The sequence below is a fragment of the Miscanthus floridulus genome, chromosome 19 (assembly GCF_019320115.1).
Source record: "Miscanthus floridulus cultivar M001 chromosome 19, ASM1932011v1, whole genome shotgun sequence".
Classification (NCBI taxonomy): Eukaryota; Viridiplantae; Streptophyta; class Magnoliopsida; order Poales; family Poaceae; genus Miscanthus; species Miscanthus floridulus.
This window is the reverse complement of record NC_089598.1, coordinates 42,954,351-42,961,351: the sequence shown is the minus strand read 5'-3', so window position 1 is coordinate 42,961,351 and position 7,001 is coordinate 42,954,351.

The window sequence follows — 7,001 nt, the reverse complement described above, 5'->3', positions numbered from 1 at the left end:
GTCAAAACTCCCAACCATTGTCGGAACTCCCGATGAACCAACCAGAGAACAACAACTTTACCATTGCTAGGCAAATACCAGACACATCCGGTATCAATACACGTCCGGTATTGCCAGACCAGCAAAAAACAGGTTAGCTCTTTTGTCTCCCAAACACTCTAAACTCACATGGGTTGGCTAGAGCACTTAAGAAACTTTATCTATCAACATGATGCATCCCTCTTAATAGTACAGCATTCCTATTAACTCAAATTTAAAGAGTATAACAAATTTAAACCTTTTGAGTTGATCTCTTTCAACCGAAGCCGTGTATTCCAATCTTCATCAAGGGAGGGTGCCAACATGTTGATATTGATCTTTTCACTTGAGCATAGCCATCTTGAGCACGTGACTTGATTCTATTCATCAAATTTGAATAAACCCAAATGTATCAAGTCACTTCCATCAAACACTCCAATAGTGATTTGATCCTCTACATTAACATGACCATCATAGCTTGATTAGTACCTCAACTAAATGCAAGTACTTCCTTCTTCACCCTAGCTAGGTTCTTCGGCCGCCAAGCCATCGCTTGGCCTTCACCCTTGCTTAGTACCTCGAAGCCTTTCCTTGCTATCTTCACCATCTCAAGCCATCAAGTCACATCTTGTGTTAAATCATCCATTTATTTGTATTGTTATCTTTTTTATTTCAATTTAGCAAGCTTCAAATATGAGACCATTCCATACGCAATCCCTCATGTCTCATTAATTAATTCTTACGAGCTTGCTTTCACATAGTACATGAAAATCCCACAATAAATAAGCATTTGTATGAATTCCATTTGTATTGTTGTCTTGTGCTTGAACTAGATTGTTTATACAACAACACATTATTTTGGCTTTCATTAAGTACCAGTGAGATAACCTATTACCTGTCCACACTTAGCAAACAGGTTAGACCTTTAATCACGTTGTCATTCAATCATCCAAAACCCACTAAAGGGCTAGATGCACTTTCACACTACTCCTAGACCACTCGTCACCACTCCTGGAGTGGTCGGCACCACTACAGGAGTGCTCAGCCCCAGTCTTAGTGGTCAGCACCACTGTAAGACCTCTTGGCTCCGCTATGGGAGCATTCGGCACCCATCCTAGAGTGGTCGGTACCACTACAGGACCGCTCGGCACCACTCTTGGAGTGCTCGGCTCTGTTGCTGGAGTGGTCGGCACCGCCTCTCTAGTGTCTCCACCACCGTGGATGACCAAGTGCTCGACGACGAAGGTGCTGGTGAAGCCGCCAGCTTCCCCCGTGCCTATACTATCCCAATCCTAGGCCACCTTCTCGTTGAACACGACGTCGCGCGAGACAACCACCTTGCCTCCACGTGGGTCGTAGAGCCGGTATGCCTTGGTACCTTCCTCGTAGCCTAGGAGCACCATTGGTGTGCTCCTGTCCTCCAGCTTAGTAAGGACCGGCTTCATCTACCTGACGTGGCCGATGTAGCCGAATGTCCGGAGAAAGGACACGCTCAGCTTGCACCCATACCAAGCTTCAAACGGCGTCTTACCCTTCAGGGCCTTGATGGGTGTGCGGTTGAGGATGAACACTATCGTGGTCACCGCCTCACCCTAGAACCTTGCTGACATGCCCTTGGCCTTTATCATGGATCGAGCCATGTCACACCACACCCTAATCCACGCAGTACGCAGCAAACTCCACCGAACTGAATTCGCTGCAGCGATCAGTCCTCAGCACGCACAGCTTCTTGCCGCTCTCCGCCTCCATGCGCGCCTTGAACTTCTTGATCACCTCTGCCGCCTTGTCCTTGCTCGTTAGGAGTTGCAGCCACATATAGTGACTGTAATCATCCACGAGCAGGAGGAAGTACCGTCGACCACCGTTTGTGGCTGGCATGATTGGCCCACAGAGATCGCCGTGGACGAGCTCGAGAGCATCCACCGTGTGATACTTGGCCGTCTTTGGGAACGGCAGCCTCCTCTGCTTCCCGATCAGGCAGCGGTCACATAGCTCGCCTTCGTGCTTGATGTGGGGCAGCCCTCGGACCATCTTCTCTAGTCGACCGAAGGCATCGAAGCTGAGATGGCTGAACTGGGCGTGCCACAGCCATAGCTCCTTGGTGTGCCATGCTACTAGGCACACCGGCTACTCCACCTTCAAGTCGAGTAGGTACAGCCGGTTCCGGGACCTCTTCACCCTTGCAAGAAGGCGCTGCTTTTGGTCCCTGATCCTGAGGACGCCGTCTTTGATCAGTACCTTGCTGTCGCGCTCATCTAGCTAGCCAATGCTGATGATGATTGAACACAGTTGTGGGATGTAATATACATCCATTAGCACGCGGTGCTTGTCGTTCTGGCACCTGAAGATGATGGTGCCGTGCCCTCGGATCGCCACTCTTGAGCTGTCACCGAACTTCACCTTGCCAGTCACATCGTTGTCGAGCTCAGAGCTGGCTGCCTTGGAGCCCGTCATGTCGTAGCTGGTGCCAGAGTCCAGTTACCACTGCTGCTCCTGCTTGCCGCCCACACATCCGAGATGGACTTGGGCGCGCGGTTCATCGGGTTTGACAGCTTTTAGAGCCTTCCCAGGCCCTTCCACCGCCATCACCTCTCCCTTCTCCTTGGCATCAACGTCGTGCAGTGCACAGAACGTCTCCATCAGGAGAGTGGCCTCATCATCATCAGGCTACATCAGATGAGCCTCAGCCTTCTTCTCCTGCTTGCGATTTGGGCACTCCTTTGCCCAATGGCCCACCTTCTTCTTCTCCGAAGAAGCCTTGCCGCGGTGTTTGCCATCACCACCGCAGCTAGAGGAGGCTTCCCAGCCCACTCCTTCTCTGTCAACAGCAGCTTGCCGCTGTCCGTAGTTGTTTTGGCCTGCTCCATGCGCTCATCCATCGCCCGAAGACGGCCTGTCACATCCTCAATGGTGAGGGTGGACAAGTCCAGCATCATCTCTATAGAGAGAGCAATCTGGATGTACTTCGTCGGAACGGAGTGGAGGTACTTGGAGACCACCTCTTCTTCATCGATGGTGACACTATGGCTCCTCAGCTTGCTAATGAGTGTTTGCAGGTGGAGGGAGAAATCCTCCACCGCCTCACCATCCTTGAACTTGAGGTTGGCATAGTCCTGCTTCAGCAGCTGACCCATCACCTTCTTTGCGCGGTCGGAACCGAAGTGCATCGCCGCAATGGCCTCACACACCTCATTAGCAGAGCTCTTCGCCCCCAACAGCTCTCTGTACTACGCTGGCATAGCAGCGAGGATAGCCTCCAACGCTGACATGTCGTCTTCTTTGTTGTCAGTGCCCTTGTCAACTTTATTCCAGAGCCGTCGGGCTCTGACACTTGACCTTTATAGTCACCGCCCACTCGCCATAGTTGGTGTGAGTCAACGTCGGCCAACTGGTGCCGCTAACCTCCCGCACCGTGCGCACAACAACCTCATGTTGTGGCTGGGCAGCCACAACAGCACCGCTGTTGTCGTCCATCTCCAAACCGTCTGTCATCGCCAGCGGTTAGTCCGGCGACGGCGTTTATACGGCTCTGATGCCACTTGTTGGCCCCTGGATCTTCGGCACGGGTGAGCCGACCACTCCCCGGCATTTCTGACCGTACACTATGGCTAGAGGTAGAAGAAGGGAGGAAGAACAGATCGCGCGCGCACACAGCACAAGCATCAGTGTTGGCCGAAGCTCTGCAGAGGATATGACAAAACTGAACTCGTTCTCTTTACTGAGTTGCAGTGGGAAACTATATATACAATTCTACCTATAACTATATATACAACTCTACACATCTAATCCTAATATATAGGCATGTCAGGCTGTCATGCTGTTACAATGACTAGATGTGACAGCAGGACTGATTTTGATGTCTGTCCCTGCTGTGGCTATAGTGCAACAGCAGAGATCCTTTTCGACGTCTATCCCTGCCGCGCGTTCAAACAGGAGAGTAGCAGATTACTTAACATGCAGGTAGCTGTGGTGCCCGATCCGCGCGCTGTTGTTGTAGTAGATGGCGCCGTTCAGCGGCCAGTGCGCGATGTAGTTGCAGCTCTGCGGCCTGCATTATGCAACGATTAGTAACAGATAATACAAACAGTGAAGCGACTGGAGCAAATTAAATACACCATGCATGCATGAAGATCTAAGCGGTGAATTCATGCAATGCAAGTATGCAACTTTTACGTTCGTTCGTACCCGGATGAGACGAAGTTGTATGTGTCGTCGACGTACTGGAGCAGTGGAGATAAGACGGCTTCTTGAGTGCCGGGGGGAGTGCAGCAGAGGACGTGGAGGAGGGCCAAGGCGACGAAAGCCGCAGACAAGCCAAGCGCAGACGGGTCTGGGCACGAAATACCCATGATTGCCGCCTTTGGAAGAAGACGATGTCTTCATCTGCCTGTGGCTGTGGGGATGCAGTGGCTCGTTCGCTCCCATCTCGAGCAACCTTGCTAGCAGTAGTGTGTGCTAAGCTCACCACCGGCCAGTTCGTTCGATGTGTACATACAGGATACCAGTGCGTTGACATGACATCGGTAGGATCAATTTACAGCACCCTCGTTACGTATCTGGAACCTAATGTGTCTCGGCCCAAGTAAAATAATCAAGTGTCGTTTGTCGGTGCGAGCTTGTATATACGAGTATTCGAAGTCAAGTAATCAATTGTCGTCTGTCGGTGAGAGCTTGTATATACGAGTTCGAAATTCTAAACAATCTGTAGCTGGTTAGGATTCGTGAGAATCGATAAACTATTATATGTGTGAAGCTCAGGATGACTGTAAGAAGTGATTGGGTAGAATCACGGGATGATCTCGAGATGGCTGCAAACCTGAATGGTATTTCTTGTTGATATATTATGGGCTTGGTCCGTATAATATTTAATAAATCAAATAAAACTCTATGGTACATAACATTAAGCGTCGTACGGTTTAATATCGTATGGGATTTTGACTAAACGTTTACTCAGCTTATATAGTTAGAAATTATCCATCTTAATTGAGGAGTTGAGAAAAGAATAAAGGAGTGCCACACGCGGGCGCCGCCGCCGCCGTCGGCCGGGCCGAAGTTTCTCTCCTTTATGGTGGAGGCGAACTGATTGCGCTAGTTACCGTCTCTTCCGCTCTCCGTCTCCTGGGATTCTCCGCTGTCTTTCTCCCTTCCCGTCGCAGCCATAAATCCACAGTCCTCTGTCAGTCCACCGTTCTATCTTCGCTTCTAAGAGAGACCACATCTCAGCAGCCCTCGCTCCGGCTTCGCTTCTGAGAGAGACCACATCTCAGCAGCCCATTGGCTTTTCCCATCCCGTACCTCTACGCGCATGGAGGAGCGGGAGAGCAGGTGCCTCCGTAACCCTCGTCTGCCTACGAACCCTGCACGGGGTGTGCGGCGATTAGGTTTTTGGGGAGCAATTCCGTGACTGCTCGCTGAACCCGTCCCCGTCTTCTTCCTAGTGATCGCTGGAACCCGTCCCCGTCTTCTTCCTGTGGATCACTTGTGGAACCCGTCTGGTGACCGTTCGTGGGACTGCACTGTGAACACCATCCTGCATTGACTATGGTCCATGACTTCGAGCAACGCACTATATCGACTAGTGTGAATAGAGCCTCCGATGCCCTCGGCATGGGACCCTCCGCTGGGTATATTCTCAACTCTGTATTTACCGCATTTTGTGTTCTTACTGTATTGATCTGTATATCATACTTGCATGGTATAGCATTTGTCAGTGATATACACAAACGCATATATGTCGTCACAAACCTTCTGATGTTTTATTTCTAGATTAAATTGATCATGAAAATGCATAATTCTCTAACAATCCAAAAACATAATTTTAGGCAATTTTTTGTCAGTAGTTTTGCTGCTGCTTTGAAGCCAAATAATTTTGATGGCAAGAATTTCATGATATGGCGTGCCAAGATGGTATTGTGGTTGACTGCTATGAATTGCTATCACGCCGCACAGGGAAAGCCTAAACAATTTACTTGTAAGGAGGAGCAAAAGTTCTTAGCTGCCGATAACCTGTTTCGAGGCGCCATGATTAGTGCACTTCATTCTAAGCATGAGAAAAACTATATATCTTGCACATCAGGCAAAGAATTATGGAATGCTCTTGAGGCAAAGTTTAGAGTTTCTGATGCTGGTAGTGAGCTGTATCTTATGGAGCTGCTGTATGACTACAAAATGGTTGAAAACCGTTCTGTAGTCAAACAGGCTCATGAGTTACAGGCGCTAGCGAAGGCAAGTTTGTGGCCGACGGTATAATCGCTAAGCTGCCACCGTCTTGAAGGGATTTTGCTACTTCTCTAAAACACAAGAGACAAGAGTTTAGTGTGGCTGAACTTATTGGATCTCTTGATGTTGAGGAGAGGGCGAGAGCAAAAGACAACCGTGGAAAAAGAGTTGAGTCTTCCGCTGCCAATATGGTGTAGACTGCTTAGTTTAAGAAGAAAAATAAAAGAAAGGTAGAGGTTGCTTTGTTTACGGGAGTGATGAGCATTGGGCAAGTGCGTGCCCAGACCGTAAATATAAGCAAGAAAAGAAATCAGCAAACGTGGTGATTAGCGAGACTGGAGGAGGAACATCTGCGTATGGTAATTCTTTACCTTTTGTTCTTTCAGTTTATCTTTCACCTAAGTGGTGGATGGACAGCGGTGCTAATATTCATATGTGTGCTGATGTTTCTTTGTTTACTTCCTATCAGGCCGACGGGACTGGAGCCTTGCTAATGGGAAACGGTCCGCATGCACGTGTTCTTGGTGCTGGTACGGTCGTTCTGAAGTTTACTTCGGAAAAGACGGTGCTATTAAAGAACGTGCAGCATGTCCCCTCCATCAAGAACAATCTTGTTAGCGGTTCTCAAATGTGTCGCGATGGCTTTAAAATTATGCTTGAGTCCAATAAGTGTGTTGTGTCGAGACATAGAACATTTGTTGGAAAAGATTATGATTGGGAAGCTTGTTCCTCTTATCTTTGCTTGATGATGTGTGTAATAAAGT